At 34.5% G+C, this 19,832-nt stretch overlaps 2 long non-coding RNA genes across 16 annotated transcripts in view; one reads left to right on the top strand and one right to left on the bottom strand.

Annotated features, from left to right (window-relative positions):
* LOC137488655 (uncharacterized) overlaps positions 1-19,832 on the top strand; it is an 80,463-nt gene that overhangs the window by 34,764 nt on the left and 25,867 nt on the right. The window lies entirely within an intron of this gene.
* LOC137488654 (uncharacterized) lies at positions 15,413-18,223 on the bottom strand. 4 transcript variants are annotated; one of them, XR_012395759.1, is made up of 7 exons: positions 18,118-18,223; positions 17,906-18,013; positions 17,030-17,113; positions 16,855-16,909; positions 16,680-16,755; positions 16,429-16,605; positions 15,413-16,099 (listed from the first exon to the last, which is right to left on the bottom strand). It is a non-coding gene; the product is annotated as an uncharacterized lncRNA (long non-coding RNA). The 4 variants fall into 4 exon arrangements; XR_012395761.1 differs by having other exon boundaries at positions 17,906-17,993; XR_011007789.2 differs by having other exon boundaries at positions 15,415-16,099; positions 17,906-18,223.

The raw sequence follows: 19,832 nt of genomic DNA, 5'->3' as shown, positions 1-19,832 counted from the left end.
GGTCTGCATCCACCAGTCTGTGTATCAACATTAGACGACTGGTTTCGGATATAGAAGAGAACATCACGGTTTGACCATCGCATGCTGATTTAGATGCTCTTTATCGCTGCTCCTCACACGCTACGGCAGCTCTGCTCGCATGCAGCCCGGAGAAAACATTACAAAAGGTATTTTCCTAAAAACAAATCTGATAGCGGATTATCTGATATGAGTTGCACTCTGTGCCACGTGTTGACAGCTTTAACTGCGCTCTATGCTGCGCAGGAGGCATTTTGAAGAGAAATGTAAGCAACAGGCTCCCTCACCCTCCACCCTCATGGTCTGCCGGTGGATTTGTGTTTACCTGGCGAGCGCAGCCGTTCTGCTGTCTTTGTCTAAACTTGAAAGGGGATCCAAGCGCTCGCCCTCCTCACGCACTGAGCTTCGCACGATACACCCCGCCCTGCTGCGCTACTGCTGCATTCATTTACTGCAAGACAAAACACAGAGCCAGCTTCATGTACATCTTGGCCTGTGTTATATTTTTAGAGTTATAGTTAGTTTTGATGCACAGTGTTTGATTTTCTTTCAAACAAACCAACATGCTTTTTAAATCATTCTATTGATATAAACTGCATAAACATAAAAACACGGTTCATAATATCTTCCTGCATTCAGATATTTTCTTTTGATGCAGAAGAAATATGTACTGTTGAATTATCCACATGAATGGATAGTTCACCCCAAAATGAAAACTGACTCACAATTTGCACAACCTCAAGTGGTTCCAAACCTCTTTTTTTATCTAATAAACCTAAAGAAAATATTTTGAAAAATGGTATTTAGAAACTGGTAACCATGATTGACATTCATAGAATGAAAACAAATGATATAGAAGTTGGATCGATGGAAAAAGTCAAACAGGTTTGAAACAAGTGGAGGGTGAGTAAATGATGACAGAATGTTTTTAAAAACACTCCATTATTCATTTTATGTAGTTGCTTTTCTAGAATTCAAAATATAATAGTTTCTGTTTTGCAGCAGAAATAATCAGTTTGAAACAACATAAAAGTGAGTAAATATTGATTTGTGTGTGTGTGTGTGTGTGTGTTAGAGCTAGTTTTTGTTTGTCTCCATAGTGAAGTTTGTTTTACAGATATTTAGTTTTTTATATACAGAATATTTTTTTGTTTCTACAAATCTTCTGAAAAGTAAAATATTTAGATGTTGTTTTAATACAAGTTGTTGTTTTGAACCCCTTTGACTTAAAAAGGGTTTTGTTGATGTGGCTATCCCTTTAAACACTTAGTAAAGCGTTTTTATTTGTATAGTGAAATTGATTTGTTTAATGGAGTGATTTGTTTAGGTGATTGGGACTAAATTGACTCTTTAAAATGATCAACAAATTCCATTCATAATATCTTCTTTGATTTAAAATACCTTTTCCTCAAAAAAAAAAGTCATATAGATTAAAAATGACATGAACTACCCCTTTCCATCGCTACAATAAAATAAACTGTTGTTCTAGTTCCTAACTGGACAGTTTTTAACACTTTAGCTGTGTTTCCCTTAATAGAAATGAGGTGATACAGGTTTGGATTGACATGATGGTCAGTAAACAATGACAGACTTTATTTTTGGGGTTGGTGAGCTATCCCTTTACACTCAATAAAGTAATGGCCGAGTGGCAGATGCTATTGTTGGTCATTACAGCCCTGTATTGATCCAGTGTTACTCATTCATATGTGTTTGGGTTATTAATCAGAGGAAGTTACACTGGAACAAACGGATCTCCAGATGCAGATTACAGAGAGAACAGGGTAATTCAACATTGATCTATTAACACACACACACACACGCACGGACACACACATATATATTTTTGCCTTGCTGAAACTAATCTTCATGAATGATAACGTAAGTGCAAGATAACTGCCCTTTGTGAATAATGTTTTCCTTGCCTTTATTGTACATTTAATTTTTGCATAACATACAAGTTTAACCAGCAACCGTGTTTTGCAGCACACACACACACACACACCTACCAGTTTTTGACTATGTTGTTGTTGTTTTTGTTTTGTTTTTGTTTTTTTGTTTGTTTTGTTTTTGTTGTTTTTTTTTGTTTTTTGTTGATGTTTCTTTGTATTTGTATGATCCCAATTTATGTACCTTTTTAAATATTCTAATAATAATAAAAAAAAGATTTACCATTATTCTTTGAGATTTGGTGTGCTGTGCTAAAATGAATGAATACCTCCAACAGCAGGTTGAAACCTTTTGGATGAAGGCTCTACTCTTTTACAAGAGAAGTTGATCATTTCAAAATGGTATTGTAGAATATTAAAACATCACTAACTCATTCACGTCCCCATTCACTTACTCATTCATAGGCTGGTGTTCCACAAAAGACAAATACAAGTAATAGGGAAAGTTTAATACTAATATTAATTCTTTTAAAATTATTTTTCATATATTTAAATATGCCAAGTTATGTTTAACAGAGCAAGGACACTTTCACAGTATTTTTCTATAATATTTTTTGTGTTCTGCAGAAAGTCTTATTATTTTTAGTTTGGCTGGATTAAAAAACAAAGAAAAAAAATAATAATTAAAAAAAAAAAAAAAATATATATATATATATATATATATATATATATATATATATATATATATATATATATATATATATATATATATATATATATATGTATGCTTCTATTCATCGGTTCAACATCAAAAAAGAGATTTTGAAAAATGATGGTAAGCTGTAACCATTGACTTATGTAGTATTTGTTTTTCCTACACTATGGAAGTCAGTGGTTACCTTAAACATTTTTCAAAATACCTCCATTTGAGTTCAGCAGAAGACAGAAGCTCGTAATTGTATGTAACAAGTAAAGGGTAAATAAATAATGACAGAGTTTTTATTGTTACTATCCCTTTAAGTGCGTTGACACGCATTGCCAAAGTGCTCATGAGAACCCAAGTTTAATTCATAGCTTGAAGTCTTTTGCCGATCTTTCCCCTTTTTCTGCTTCCCTTTATTTCCTGTCAATACTCTTCACTGTTCTATCCATTAAAGATAAAAAAAATATATATATATATTATTAACATTTTTTTTAATTTGTTGAAAAAATCTTCTCTCTTTTAAACAGTTCTTAGGAAATATTTGCCAAATATCTACTTGTAATTTACTTGCCAATACTTGTGTATTTTTTTCAACTGAATATCAGGACATGACCCAGGTCACACTCAAAACAAGGTGCTTTTGAACTTTATTCAATTAAAAAAATGTATCGTCTGTTCGTGTATGTGCGTGTGAGCGAGAAAGAAAGTGATGGTGGAATTCTTGGCTCACGTCAACACTTCATTACACAAAACAGTTCAGCTAAAGGTGAGACTATATAATAATACAATCAAATGCCAGAAAAAAAATCTGATACAAGTTTCATTCCACACTGTAAAAACCTAACCAATTTATTTACAACACTTTTTAATTTACTTTTAATTAGCAAATTGTTTAATCTAATTGTGAAAATCTTCTAATCTGTAACCTTTACATTCTATGTCTTTATTACTCAGAAAAGTCAATTGATTTGGATGAGTACAATTTTGTCAAGCCAAAACACAAAGTTTGTGAGGTGCGGCGATCCTAAATCTTGTGTAGTTATCTTTGATTTGTTTCACTTTCTTGGTTTTTACTATTAATTTTTCAAAGTTTATGTTTGCATTTGCTGTGACATTGAATAGAGGAATTCACATTGTTTCTTGTTTGCATAAATGCTTTAGCATACGCTTCCTCATATTATTCATTGCAGACTTTCGAGAATTATTCGATTTTTTTTTCATTTTGAACTGAAATGATCGAAACTGACTTTATAAACTAATGATAATTCCCTCAAATGGTTTTCTTTGAAGTCATAATTGTGATTAGTGCTCCCTGTGGTTTGACACATGAAACTAATTACACATTAAGATAATTCTCTTTCATCTAGTGTGTCATTAACATCAAACTAGTTTCTGGTCAGTCTGTTAACTGAAGACGTCTTGCCTAAAAGGTCAAAATGCACAGTGACACCACAAATATCAGCTTAACTGATAAACCAGCCCTCACATAGCATTTTTTGGGGGTAAGCACTAAACTAAATCAGGATGCCTGAAGAACACAACCAAGCATGTGTTTGTAAACACTTGTTTTTAATCTTTACAAAGGTCACTTGCATCCTTCACATCACTGCAAACTTGTCTTTAGTTATGGGTGCTTTATGTGTTCAGTATAACACCTTGCAAAACATTGCTTTGTGAGCAGTACAGTATATAAAGGGAATTCATTGTAAGGTTAGTAGTTTTATTTAGGAATAATAGGGGGGAAAACTCAGAAGAAAATTTGCTTGAGAAGCAGCAGTGCACTAAATATAAAAATGTGAAAAGTCTAATTTGCCATACTGCACTCACTGAAAGTTTTTTTTGTTGTTGTTGTTAAATTTGTTTCATTTTGAGAGTTAAGAAGGTTGTTGAAAATGTACTTGCTATGTGCACACCAGGATTATTTTCGCTTGTGGTTATCGCCAATGTGATTAAATAGATACAAACAATGCAATGTGCATATAAGAATCACTTTTGTTCACATGCCAGGAGCTTCTGAGTTTACAGTAATCAAAACTTGTTGTGCTCAAGCACAAAATGGTCTAGGAGAGCACACATTTCTAACGACAAAGAATATGAGACAATATAAATGTGGAGCTGCTTGTTTTAATGGTGTCTAAATGGAAAGAAGGGTGACGTGGTGGTGCAGAGGGTAGCACATTCGCCTCACAGCAATAAGGTCGCTGGTTTGAGCCTCAGCTGGGTCAGTTGGCATTTCTGTGTGGAGTTTGCATGTGTGGGTTTTCTCTGGGGTGCTCCGATTTACCCCACAGTTCAAAAACATTTGGTATAGGTGAATTGGGTAGGCTAAAATTGACCGTACTGTATGTGTGTCAGTCAGTGTGTATGAATGTTTCCCAGTGATGGGTTGCAGCTGGAAGGGCATCCGCTGCGCAAAACATATGCTGGATAAGTTGACAGTTTCAACAGAAAATGTTTTAATTAATTAATGAATGAATGGAAAGAGCTGCATGATAAAAGCCATACAGGGATGACGAGATAGTAATGGCAAGTACTCTGGAGTACTTAACAATAACGTGTGAATGGCTTTAACCTGAACACGTCAGAAGAGCTGTTGTGCTATTTCTATTTTTCATTAAGCATCATCACTGAAAAAAGTGTTGCATGCAGAACTGTTGCAAATAATTTGTTTGTGTTGAATTTAAACAAACAAATTAAGTTTAGTAATGTTCAACTTAATTTGTTTGTTTAAATTCAGCCCAAATAAATTGTTTACCACCTCTTAACATAAAGAAATTGAGTAAATCCAAGGAATAATCTTTGAATAATTTTTTTCAGTGTAACATCATAGATAGATTTTGTACAGCTAATCACCAGTAAAAATTGCTTGGGCATAAATGTCAAAATTCATGTAAAAAAATGCTGACAAAAAGCGAAGTGAAAATAGTGTGCATCAGTCTTGATGATTCTCGTTTTAGGGATTTACACGATGGCCAAGAGAGCTTAACGTGCTGCAATTTAAGAAAACCTGCGATTACAAAACGAACGATTACAAAAATGGCAGCAAATCAAGAAAAGATCTTCATCTGTTTGACAGCTCACATGCTGCAAATTGTTACAATGCAAACACATTCTGAAAAAGCACGCTGCATTTTCTTACAGCGCAAACATTTTCCGAAAACGCTCGGAATAGCTCGGAATACAATGGAAATGTTTCAAGGGGACCCTAAAACGGGACAGACCCGGCTATTTAGATAATGGTTATTTGGGCTAATAAATACTAAAGATTCAGGAATCAGAATATTAAAATAAAAAACTAAATACTAACCTTTCAAAAATCACCTACAACTTCCCTAAGCAATAGGCCACATCCAAAATCGCATACTTCAAAACTGTATAGTACGCTAAATAGATTCATAGAATTTCAAAATCATTATGTGAGAAGTGTACGGATTAGCTACTATTTTCGGCGAGGTTCTGAAGTGCGCATCAGATGGATGCAACGTTATCCTATGATGCCCCGCAAGAGAATTCATGAATGGGAGTGAAGTGATGCAACTCATGTGGGTATCACGTAATCATAACAAAATGACGGACATAATGTATAGAATGTACTTTTCTAAGAAGTACTTTTAGATTTAAATGCTCTACCTACTGATTAGTAGGTGGTTTCTGATGCAGCCATAGGCTGTGTCCGAAACCGCATACTTCCATACTATACAGTATGCTAAAATCAGTATGCGAGCCGAGTAGTATGTTCAAATTCATAGAATCGAAAATCAGTATGCGAGAAGTACCCAGATGACTTACTACTTCCGGCGAGATTCTGAAGTGCGCATCCCATGCACGCTGCGCTATCCCATGATGCCCCGCGAGCGAATTCATGAATGGGAGTGAAGCAACGCAACTGACGCAGGTAGGTTACATGACCATGACAAAATGGCGGATGTAGTACGTCCGAATTTCATTCATACTTTTCACGTTCATACTGTATAGAGTACTTTTCTAACGGCCGAGTAGTACGTTTAAATTCAAATGCAGTACCTACTGAGTAGTAGACGATTTCGGACGCAGCCCTGGTCAATGCACAGGGACGTCCGTCACTTTTTTGAGTCCCCTTGAAACACCTTCATTGTGTGCCATTCTTTTTGTGTTGTGAGAAAATGCAGCTTGTTTTTGTAAAATGTTTACATTGTGAGAAAGTACAGTGTGTTTTAATAATTTGTTTGTCTTGCGTGAAAATGCAGCACAATTTTTTATGCGTATGCATTGTGAGGATTTTTCTTTTGCTGGCATTTTTTGTAAATGTGAAAAAACAAACAAAAAAAAAGCAACAGTTTGGGTCCTCTACTTACCTTCCATATGACAATCAAATAAATGTAAGATTTTTTTTTTATTGCTTCATATATTGGATTAAACAAAAATACCTCAACATAGTTTTTATAAACGTTATATGTTAATTCCATATATTTTAATTTTCATTAAGCAACTCTAATAAAATATGTTTGTGGTTTTCAGCTTTTATGCTTTTTTTTTGTTCAAAACAATATTATGAGTAAGAAAGCCTGTAATCGGGTAGTTACACCTGTTGAAACCTCTTTTGCTCTCATTCTTTTGTTCTCCAGCTTATTTTCGTTCATTCACTCACTCCCAGACATACACAGATACACACCTAGGTCAAGACAACCCTACTTAATTGAACCCTTACCTTTTATCTAACCACACATAAAGATCTGTTCAATTTTGTAGAAGAACAAGCAGAAATGGCACTATTGCTAGATTTGGCTTGCCTCCGGTGTGGGCTGGTTTACCGATCAAGACATGCTGACTTTTTTTGAGAGCAGAAAAGCCGCTGAGGAGAACCCTCACGCCTGGAGCCAGATTGCAATCTCTGTGGTTGCGCGAAAACTATTTAGGTTGTTTTACAAACACACTTCACAGCGCACAGGGACGAACAAAAGGGCATCGCACGAAACCCTCAGAGAAGTCACAATGGTTTATAGTAGCATTGTTGATCAAGCAATCAAACCATGATTCATCTTTCTCCAGAATTTCCAAACATCTCGTGCCGGAAATATTCCAGCAAACCATAAGAAAAAATACATTCCTGTCATGAATACTTTTTTGCACTAAATATATATATATATATATATATATATATATATATATATATATATATATATATATATATATATATATATATATATATATATATATATATATATATATATATAAATATATATATATATTGTAGCAAGGGATTGCATACTGTGTCAGTGGATTATGTTTTCAATTTAATGCTCTCCCTCTCAGACTTCTCTTACAAGGCACTCCATTCCCTCTTCATCTAAACAAATCGAAGCAGGGCTCGCGCTGAGTTCCGGCAGTCCTGGCGTGTGCTACCATAAACACAACTCCTAGGTGGCCTGTAGGTTCTGCAGAGCGTACAGCGTTTGCACATATACAAAAGGCTCAGATATAGGACAGATATATGCAAAAATATGAGATAGTCTTCTCATCAAATTTGAAGTATAGCAGTTAAATGTATTCATTTATAAACAGACCAAAGCTAAAGTAAATAAATCAGAGCTCTTTAGCCAATTCTTCATTCTGTCAGATTAAAGCTCATTTCAGCTGTTTCAATGTCTGCCTCGAAAGGCATTTTTTTGTGTACATCAAAAATGTATGTATGAAATGATGATAATGTCTTTATAGAAATGATTTTAGAAAGAAAAATATGCTGTGGTAATATGCATTGACTGAGATAAGTAAATGTCCTATTATAACCAAAATGAAAAAACAACAACAACAAAAACAATTCTTCCAATTGGATTTTGGATTCATCCTACCTATTTGTCTTAGCACAGCAGTTGTTTACTGTGATATTTTTCCACATGAAATAAAGAAACATCTAAGACAACAATCAGGCTCTCGATTGAAGATCAGTGAGGAAATATGATTGAAGAGGCTAGACCTTCTTAAGAAAACAACTCTGAATATTAACGCAAATCTCTAAATCCCTATTAGAAATAAAGAAATACTTTGAGGGATCAAAAGACTTCAATGCGTGCTTGTTCCTCAAGACAAATGTCAGAAACTTGTCTTCGTTCAGGATTATTTTTATGTGTGCGCATGTATTTGTTTTATGTTACTGAATAAGAATGTTAAGCAACAATATAAAGTCGTCTTTACAAACCGTAAATAAAAACAGCAATAAATCACGTTTTCCGTAATACTGAGAACAGAATATCCTCCTCTAACGTCATTTTATCAAATTAAAGTCAAGTCCCAGCTGCGCAGAGATGCCTTTCTCCATTTAGTTTAAATGTCTTTGTATACAAATATATTGAAAAGCATACCATTTCAAAGAGAGCGTAATCTCAAAGCATGGTACTTGCTGTACTGATCTGTTCTTTCTATATTTGATAAGCCAACAGGCCCACAGCAGAGCACGAGTCATTTTGAATTGGCTGATAAATCATGCTGGTGTCAGAGAACATACACAGTGGCAGAGCAGAGATCTAATCTAAACCAGATTTACTCTAGCTGTATAAATGACCGAGAACTCCCTTTTACTCTGTCTACAATCTAAATGTTACAAATTAGACAAAGTGTCTATGGCACTGGTCTCAAACTCAGTTCCTGGAGGGCAACAGCTCTGCATAGTTTAGCTACGGTCCATGGTGTCATTTTTGTAATATTGATATATCATTGCTAATTGCAGATTAGCAACAGTAAAGGGTAATATCCTGTGAGGGTTGAAGGGATGCAGCTCCAGCCAGAAGTTAATGATTGTTTTAATTGCTTAATTGTTAATATTTATTAAATTATCCAACGCATTGTTTTGATTAATGTGTAAACCTACTCCTCCCAGTAATTTAAAAATAGTTATTATTGTACAGTGTCCCAAAATTTGTGCTATATTGAGATGTACATGCCCAAGGATCTACAGGTGTGACCATTTTGGACTTTACCATCCTGTAAGTGGCGCTAAAAATCTTGTTCAGCTTTTTTTAAAAGTAGCACTTTTGAAAATTAATCATGGTTTTAGGACAAATAAAACCATTTTTATTGTATCTAAACCATGATAACATTCAATTAACCATGGTTTTGCTACACTACCCACACTTAAACTTTGTATTTGTCGCAAAACTGTGGTTACACAGTGATCAGTCTGCCAAAAACATTACTTAATAATAAAAACATGGTTACATTTAATAAGCTCAGTTTTTTTTAACTGGGTATAATATAGTGCCATTGTTCTTCTTAATCTCCTTACAGTTTAACCATTAAATAGTATTTCTTAAAGTCAAGTGCTATTTTAGTGTTTACCTGTATATTGCCTACCAAAATACTGAAGCTTCCCGAATCATTTTAAAGAAAACCCTTTGAATTTTCATAAAACTTTTCATAGAACAAATACTGTAATTAATGTATTGTTCATTGTTTAATCATGTTAGTAAATGTATTAGCTAACATTAACTAATACAACCTTATAGTAAAGTGTTACCAATAATAGTTATAACTCCCAAGAAGCTGTGGTTTACAGTGAATTTATAACAGCCAAGGGGTGTTGTTAGACTTGATCTTATTACTGATAGACGAATGGTTGCCAATCAACACAGATGCAGCAACATGCACACTGTTGGCACATCAATACTAATGCAATCAAGTTACAGGTGTGTGTTTGTAGAGTAGTATACAACGGCTTAGATTGTGGCTTAACTAATCAGAATCAAGGACCTGATCAATCCATCTTATAAGAATCCTCTCACCATGAATGACCCCAAGAACAGAGATGTCTTCTCTCAGCAATTTGCAGATTATTAATGTACAAAATACAAAGAGAAAGGATCATTGTCATAATTTGGTATGAAAAGTAATTTTTAAAAATATTATTATGAACATGTTTTAGTTTGTCTGGGGTATTTTTTCCATTAAATCATATAACATTTTCTTCTTGTTGTATGGATGTTACAATGTGCCACCTAAATGTCATGTGTGCTATAATATGGGACATGTTATGTTGTGACATTTTACTTTCATTCTTTTGTGCTAGATTATGAAACAAGTATAAACATTTATTATGAAACAGCAATACATATTTGTACTTAACAAGTGTGGAGTTAATTAGGAAATGTGTATATATTTTGAACCAGATGTGGATTTATACTAACTGAAAAAGACCAAAAAAGTGTTAGGTTGTGTTCTGCTTTCCCCTGGTATTTGACAGCATGTAATTTGCAGATGCACTGACTGACTGAGAATGTCTTCAATGAACCACAAAAACAAGTATCAAGCATTTGCCATTCCTTCATTTTGAACAGAAACACATGCCGGCCTCCCTTATAGCAGTCCAGCACATGTGGAGACAGAATATAATAGACACCTATATTCTGTGCCAAAGTACATAGTAAAAGTATGTAATTATTTAATGAGCTTGTCATTTGAATATGGTCATGCTCTCCATTTTACCCTAGGTGAGGAGAGGACTAGTCACTGAATTCCTCAGATTCCTGGATGTGTGTGTCTGTATGGCGGTGAGGTGTGTGTGTGTGTGCCTGAACCTCTGGCTTTCTGATGACAGACCTCTTAAATGAAATTTAAGCCTGATGCCATCCTTCTAAGTGTAGAAAAGTGCTACACCTTAGAAAAATGATTAGTGGAAATTAGTAAACATGTTACTTTTAAAGAGATTAGTTAATTTTACTTTTAAATGAAATAAACCTATTGCTTTCGGAATGATTAGTTGACTTTGAAAGCAACTGACTAACTTAAAAAAAGCGATTAGTAGACCTAAAACATTTGTAAATCTGTTACTTTAAATGCAATTAATTGACTTTAAAAGTGATTGGTTGACTTTAGAAAAGCGATTAGTAGACCTAAAAGATTTGTAAATCTGTTACTTTAAAAGCGATTAATTGACTTTGAAAGCAATTGGTTGACTTCAAAAGTGATTGGCTAACTTTAGAATAGCGTTTTAAGAGTTCACACTTGATTGATTATAAGCTACTTTGGCATGCTCTCCCAGGAGAGAGCCCCGAGCTCATAAGATCCTCGAGCCAAGGATCTTATGAGGAATGGAAGGGGGGATTCTTCAAAACGGGGATAGCTGTGATACAAAACCCAGGGTATTTTTAGTAGATTAGGAGTCATCTGATTGGTGCATTGTAAATTGGATAATGTGGGTCCAGCCGCTAGCATTCATAAGCATGTGATCCTCTCGAAATTTGTTTATAAATAAACTTCACTTAGTAGACTTAAAAATGAGTAAACTTGTTACTTTAAAAATGATTAATTGACTTTGAAAGTTATTGGTTGACTTTAAAAGAGATTAGTAAACTTTGAAAATGATTGCCTGATTTTACAAAAGTGAATAGTACACTTAAAATGAGAAAACCTGTTACTTTATTGCGATTACTTGACTTTGAAAGTGATTGGTTGACTTCAAAAGTATTTAGCTGACTTAAAAAACAATTGTTGATTTTAAAAGCGATTAGTTGATTTTAAAAACTATTGGCGATTAGTAAACTGTAAAATGAGTAAACTTGTTACTTTTAAAGCGATTAGTTGATTTTACTTTTAAAAGTTGAGTAAACCTATTGCTTTTGGAACAATTAGTTGGCTTCAAAAGCAATTGGTTGACTAAAAATTATTGGTTGACTATTTTAAAGTAGGTAAAAACATTGCTTTTAAAGTAATTAGTTGACTTTACTTAAGGTGAATAAACCTGTTGCTTTAAAAATATAAGTAAATAAATTGTGTGCTAATTATAAAAATTAATTTCAACTAGCTTAACAGTTAAACAGCTAACTTTAACTTTAACTTGTCACTTTTAAGCCATCAGATTTACTTATATTGTTAAGTAACTAATCACTTTTTAACAATAATCATTTGCACAAAGATGCTGACACAAGAATAAAACTACATCTGTGATGAGATTATTTAGGCAACCCTTGATGGTCAGAATGGAGATGATGGAAGTTTTAAATGGTACAGTACACTGACTTGTAGTTTCCACTTTGCTGTGGCAACATTTTAGGTCACAGACCCCTTTCAGGTGTGACTCAAGCCTCTTACTGAACTGTTGCCTTAATAAATCATCCACACAAGTCTCAGTGCTGGTTAGTATTATTTATTAAGTGATTACAAGTAATCTTGATTAGGTCGTCCAGTTCCAATAAATAAGTAATCATAATTAAGAGCATATTACAATTTAAAATGCTCATAATTAGATTACAGTTACTTTTATGGATTACATGATTTCATGGTATTCAAGCAATGAAAGTAAATAATTCATTCTCAAGTTTTTTTTCCACTTTTAAAAATCTTCTACCCAATGTCTTTTACATAATTTATTGCTTGGACTATATTTCTCTAGAAAGACCATGTATATGTCATGTGAATAAAATTGAATTAATTAAACTTTCAAAATCTTTTACATCAGTTTGGTTAATTTATTGGTAAGCCTAACAAAAGTAATTAACAAATAAGTATCAGTTGTTAGACAAAATTAGAAACCTAAGTAGATTTTCAACAAATAATCAGTAATCAGTTAAATACTAATTTGTAAGTAATCCGCCACTGTCTGGTACCCAAAACAGTCTTCTGTCAGCCAACTTGTTGACTGAGAAAATCCAGAGAACAAAGACAAAGTAGTGATGCCGAAGTTGTGCAGCATTTATTGAAACCCAACCTGGTCACACCTTACAATTAAAATTCATTAGTTGATGTTAGTTTGTTTGACTAACATTACTGACATTTAATTATTTACTAACATGAACTAAAATGGACCGTGCTTGTATTGAACTTGTATAGTTCATCATTTAAATCCACAGTTGTTCTTGTTAACATTAGCTAATGCACTGTGTTAATTAACAATTATTAATAAATACTGTTATAAATGTCTTGTTCATTGTTTGTTCATGAACAAATCCAATAATGTTAATATACCACAAGCATTAGCAATGGAAAAATGACTGCTTCACAATTATATTGCTTTATAATTTTTAAATAGTGTAAAACCCCTCTTGCTCTTATTCAAGAAAGCAGTGTCTCAAATAAAAAGCAATATCTCACAATGCCACACATACATAAGACTGTAGCAATAAGTAAATCAGTAAATTAAGTAATAAATAAAATATTTAAAATATGTTGCATAGTAATAATAATATAATATAAATGTCAAGTTATTTAACGCTAGCGATAAAATGATAAAAAAAATCTAAAACTTTAAAAAAATCTAATTCAACATTACACAAATGGATATTAATTAATAAATCATCTAATTAAATCAAATAAATTAATAAATAATTTAATATATTTTGCTCTCCGAAAGCATCACAAACACAAACTGTTCAAAATCCTCAGTACTTAATGCACTGTCATGTGAGCTTGTCTATGAATTTTGGCTTGGCTCAGTTGACAGTAAATGAAGGTGAAAATCTGGAAATTTAAATCTTGCAGGTATACCTTTTTATAGCAATGCTTTTATCTTTTTTTTAGACAATCCGGTTTTCTTGAAAAAAAAAGTGAATAGTGAAAAAAACAAGGTTTCCACAAAAAAACTAAATTAGCAGGACAATAATTTTCATCATTGATAATAATAGGTAATATCTTAAGCACCGGAAATTTTTGAATAATTTCAGATTTTTTACAAATTAAAGGAAATTTGGTGAACATTGCAAAAACAATAAATTAATTTTTGATTGGTACAAAAAGAAAATAGATCCGTTCATGGAAACATTTAGATCATAATTTTTAAAAATAATCATTTATTATTTTGGGGCGAGGCAGCGTGGTGGTGCAGTGGGCAGCGTTGTCACCTCACAGCAAGATGATCGCTGGTTTAAGCCTTAGCTGGGTCAGTTGGCATTTCTGTGTGGAGTTTTATGTTCTCCCCGTCTTTGTGTGGGTTTCCTCTGAATTCTCCGGTTTCCCCCACAATCCAAAGACATGCGCTATAGGTGAATTGGATGAAGTAAGCTAAATTGTTCATAGTTTACGTGTGTGAATGGCAGTGTATGGGTGTTTTCCAGTGATGGGTTGCAGCTGGAAGGTCATCCGCTGCATAAAACATATGCTGGATAAGTTCATTCCGCTATGGCGACCCCTGATTATTAAAGGGACTAAGCTGAAAAGAAAATAAATTAATATGTTGGGGTGACACAGTGGCTCAACGTTCACCTCACAGCAAGAAGTTAGCTGGTTTGAGTACCAGCTGGACCAGTTGGCATTTCTTTGTGGAGTTTGCATGTTCTCCCGTGTTGGCATGGGTTTCCTCTGGGTGATCCGGTTTCCCCCCGGTCCAAAGACTATAGGTGAATTGGATAAACTAAATTGTCCGTGTGTGTGTGTGTGTGGGTGAGTGCACTCTCAGAAAAAAAGGTACAAAATTGTACCTTTTAGGGTACAAATGGCCCGTCACTGGGGTGGTACCCTTAAGGGTACAAATTTGTACCTCTATTTAAAGGTACAAAATTGTACCTTCTACATTTGTACCCTTTAAGGGACAATTTTGTACCCTACACTGAAGGTACAAAAATGTACCTCTTTATATTATATAGTATTTTCAGGGTACTGACCCAGGCATTTTGATCCTTTGGTGACTGCATGCACAAATAAATAAATAAAATATTTTGGTTCACAGATGTCTTTTATTTATTAATGTAGAAATATTTCATTACAACTCACAACTGAATGTGTTAAGAAATAAAATTACACAGCAAGTAAAAGCAGACATGTAAAACAGTAAAAAGAGCAATTTAGATCAGAAAAAAAACTAAATCTACACTTAATACAAAGACCACAAGAATACTGTTTAAGATGTATAAACACATTACACAGGCTACATCAAGTATTGCACTTTATATAGTCCAAAGTATTTGTCTTTAGTCAGAATACTCGGTCATAATAAATAATTTGTCATCAACATTTTCTCTGAATTTCAGAATGAAGGCAATGCTTCTCTATAAATTGCTTCAACAGTGCAGAAAACCAAATACATCAGTAGCCTCTTCCTCAACATCAGTAGATTACTCCTTTAGTGGAGTTGTAATTTGTTGTAACACAATATGTGTTTATGCTTTTGATAAACATGACATGTCAAGCACTCATATCTGGAAAATGTTCTTTGATAGTCATTAGGACCACAAGTTATTTAAAAAATGTGCTTTATGCATGAATGATAGCAGTGTGCTGGATTAACTTGATGATTGTGATTATCCCAAGAGCATGTAGAGAAACAAAAAACAAGGTTGATCACTCTGGTAACTGGAGTAGATCGAGGCTTGTCATCGTCCACTGTTCATTCAAAACATTCCACTGCAGAAACATCAAGGTGTTCTTCTAATAAGATGGATATGTCAAAAATGTATATTTGTCCACATCATCAGCCCGGCCAATCGCAATCCCATCAACTCTGAAGACTGCCGTGACTCGTCTTGTTAACACAGTTGTCCAGTCGGTGGCCTCCTCCTGTACTTGAACTGTTGGATGTAGTGAAGATGGTTCACTGTAAATGACAAAGCAATAATTACATTAATATCAGTCACTCTATCACTGATGAAGAGAAAATCAACATGCATAGAAAGTAAAATAATTAATATTCACTGATTAAAAAAAAAAAAGTATCACAGATTAAAAGACTAATATAAATTTCATTCATTCAATTTCTTTTCGGCTTAGTCCCTTTATTAATCTGGGGTTGCCACAGTGGAATGAACCACCAACTTATCCAGCATATGTTTTATGCAGCAGATGCCCTTCTAGCTGCAACCCAGTATTACGAAACATCCAGACACACTTATTCACACTTATTACACTACAGACAAATAAGCTTACCAAATTCAGCTATAGCGCATGTCTTTATACTTGTGGGGAAACCGGAGCACTTGGAGGAAACCTTCACGAACACTGGAAGAATATGCAAACTCCTCACACAAAAGCCAACTGACCCAGCCGAGGCTCGAACCAGCGACCTTCTTGCTGTAAGGTGACAGCACTACCCACTGCGTCATCCTAATATAAAGAATGTCAAGCATTATAAAATGCATTTATCACAGCATATACTGAACAGAAAACAACATACTCACCGGAGCACAACGAAATGTTGAAGTGTCTCGCTTAACAAGGCTGGCAACATGAGAAGTGCTGCTGTAAAATCAATTCCTGGAACATAAGATGTGGCATACAGACAAATATGAATGAATCCATCCAAAGCTAGAATTTAATAATATTAATCAAGTGGAGAAAGTTTAGAAAGAGTACCTTAGAGTCAGATCCATAGCATTCTTCAGTTGATCTCTCATCTTTCGATGAAAACCTAGAAAATAATTTTAAACACATGGGTGTACATTTATTGTTGTTTGTAAGTAAAAACCTACAAATTTAAAATAGTATGTAAGCCATTAAAACCATGGTATAGATAATGAGACATACTTACATCTTGTAACTGAGCCATGCTTTCATATGACATGCATTCATTGGTCTGATGCTGTTAGGCTGCATTATGTTGTTTAATCTTGTCCTGAAATACAATTGGAAACTTCAAAAACTTCTGGAAAGCAATAAGATAAAGCAATAACTATTTATTTATTTTGAGATATTAATAAAATAGGTAAAATAGCTCAAGGTACCAGTTTCAGAACAGATGAGACAAATTATTACATTAAAGAACAAAGTATAACTTAAAACGTCGATTTATACAACATGGTATGTTAATAACTCTACATTAACATAAGTATAACGTTAAACGATAGTAAAGCACCAACAATTCTGGACATGAGAGTTTGTGGACACTCCTCAACATTAATGTAACTTAGACACTGAAACGAAGGTATGTACAAGCATAACGTACACACGCCACGTTTGTAATTAGCCACGTTGACATAATCAGTCGCTTTGCCGGTGACAAAATTGTGATTTTTCTTCACAAAATGGCGGTGTAACTTATATAACCGTCTAAAATTACATTTCAGCGGTCAACCGTGGCTAGAAAATGGCCTCAAAATATAAAACATTATCGATAATTACAAATTTCCAGTATTATCAAGGTATATGAAGACTTTAGTCGCGCGAGCTCCGGGCCACACCGCACATTACTCACGGCCCGAATCCGGTGCACGGATACGGCAGCGTCGCGCTTCTGCCGCCGCAGCTGGCCCGAGTGTATTTTGCTATTTGGGTTGCGATTATCTTCCGCCGTGGCAACACTTATTAATAAAGCAGTAACGTAACGTAAGATATAAGGCGCGAATACGTAACGTAGGCGATAAAGGGAACTTTTACACCGAGAAAACTAACAGCATATAGTACTCACCGTCTATAACGTTATGTCCCTCGGTGACTTCGATATCACATTGTATTAACTTCTTTAATAAGCAGCAGACATCTTAGCAAACTCCATCCTGCAGGCCAGCCCGGAGCACTTAAAGCGGGGGAAAGCCGAGACCCGAGAGTCAGACAAAATCAACAGAACACGGCTTCACATGTAAAAATGAGACTGAAAATATATCTTTAATACATTCTTACCTGAAAAGTGTGGACTCCAAAATAGACTTTTCTTTGAAAAGCGTGCGAAGTTCTGTGTAAACAGCCAGCATACTCGACCGACCGCCTCAGTAACAAACACTACTATAACGTCTCAACAAGCCAAATTCTTAAAGAGACAGCAACATCACCACCTGTATGAAGATGCTGTCACTCTGCATGGTTCTTATTCTACATCCCATAAACTATAGGGTCTTAAACAGTAAGCAAAGACCAGTATTTACGTTTTTAATGATTAAAATTACATTCAATTATAAATTAAATTATTAACATTTTTGAGAAAAAATGTAATTTAAATACATGAAAAAATGTAATTATTAAAATAATTAATTCAATCAATTTATTTATTTATTATATTTTTAAATTATGTATTTTAGTATTAATGTTTAGTATTAATACATTTAAATTAGTGTTATATAGTGTCTTGATCTTATCATGAGCTGAGGGTACAATTTTGTTCCTATAGGGAAACAAAATATATAATTGTACCTTTAAAGGTGCCAAATTGGTCCTTTACGGTACAATTTTGTATCCAAATGTGCTATAAAAGGTACAAAAATGTACCTTTCAAACCTAAATCTGGACATTTGTACCTTTATAGCCCATTTGGGTACAAAATTGTACCCTAAGGACCAATATGGGACCTTTAAAGGTACAATTTTATATTTTGTTCCCTCTAGGAACAAAATTGTACCCTCATTGTACCTTTTTTTCTGAGAGTGTGTGTGTGTGTGTGTGTGTGTGTGTGTGTGTGTGTGTGTGTGTGTGTGTGTGTGTGTGTGTGTGTGTGTGTGAATGAGTATGTATGGGTGCTCCAACTGCATTGCAGCTGGAAGGGCATCTGCTGCGTAAAACATGTTGGAATAGTTGGCAGTTCATTCCGCTGTGGTGACCTCTGAAATAGAGACTAAGCTGAAGGAAAATTAATGATATGTAAAGTCAAATCAGATATGTAAAGTAACTGTGAGCAAATATGATGCTAAAAAGGCATTACATGTCCAATAGGGGGCTGAATAGAGTTAAAAAGATTTAGTGAAGAGAAAAAAAGATTTAAATGCCAAACATTTTAAACTTTCCATTAGTCTGTCTTTGCGTGAGCAGTCAAGTGCAGCATTTTTTCCTGACACATTTATAAAGTAGCCAAGTTGATGTTTGCCGCCCGTGGTTGGGTTAAACACGTTGTTTTTCACGCTCAAGTGACTTCTAAATAGGTTTTTGGAAAATACAAGCTCATACCTGGTAACATAAACCTCTACGCATCCACTTGCACACGCTCATTCCTTTCTTGTCGAGCTTAACTCCAAATTGTTACATTTGTATATTTTTGCTTCTCCTGGATCACATGCTGTTACAAAATCAAGCATTAACACAAAAGGCCTTGACTGCTTTATGAGCCCTCAGTCCTTTGAACCTGATGTTTTACCGTAGACACACACACACAATCACATATACACACGCTCTAGTTGTAATGCAGCGATAGTGTTCTGAATGGCAGATTAGCCCTTCACTTGGGCTTTTTGACTCTGGCGGTTTCTGTTTTTAAGTAAACTAATCTTTGGGCAAATACCCCGACCGCGTCTGAGGTCTTAATGTATTTAAAGAGCAAAACCTTACACATGCAGGCAAGTTTGAAGAGATCAAAGCCAGAAACACAATGTGGCAGATTTAGAGTGAGTCTCGCTCTCGTCGGGACGCTA

This window comes from Danio rerio, chromosome 20 (genome assembly GCF_049306965.1).
Source record: "Danio rerio strain Tuebingen ecotype United States chromosome 20, GRCz12tu, whole genome shotgun sequence".
Classification (NCBI taxonomy): Eukaryota; Metazoa; Chordata; class Actinopteri; order Cypriniformes; family Danionidae; genus Danio; species Danio rerio.
Note: the sequence above shows the minus strand (reverse complement) of the source record. Positions and strands in the feature narration are given on the sequence as shown.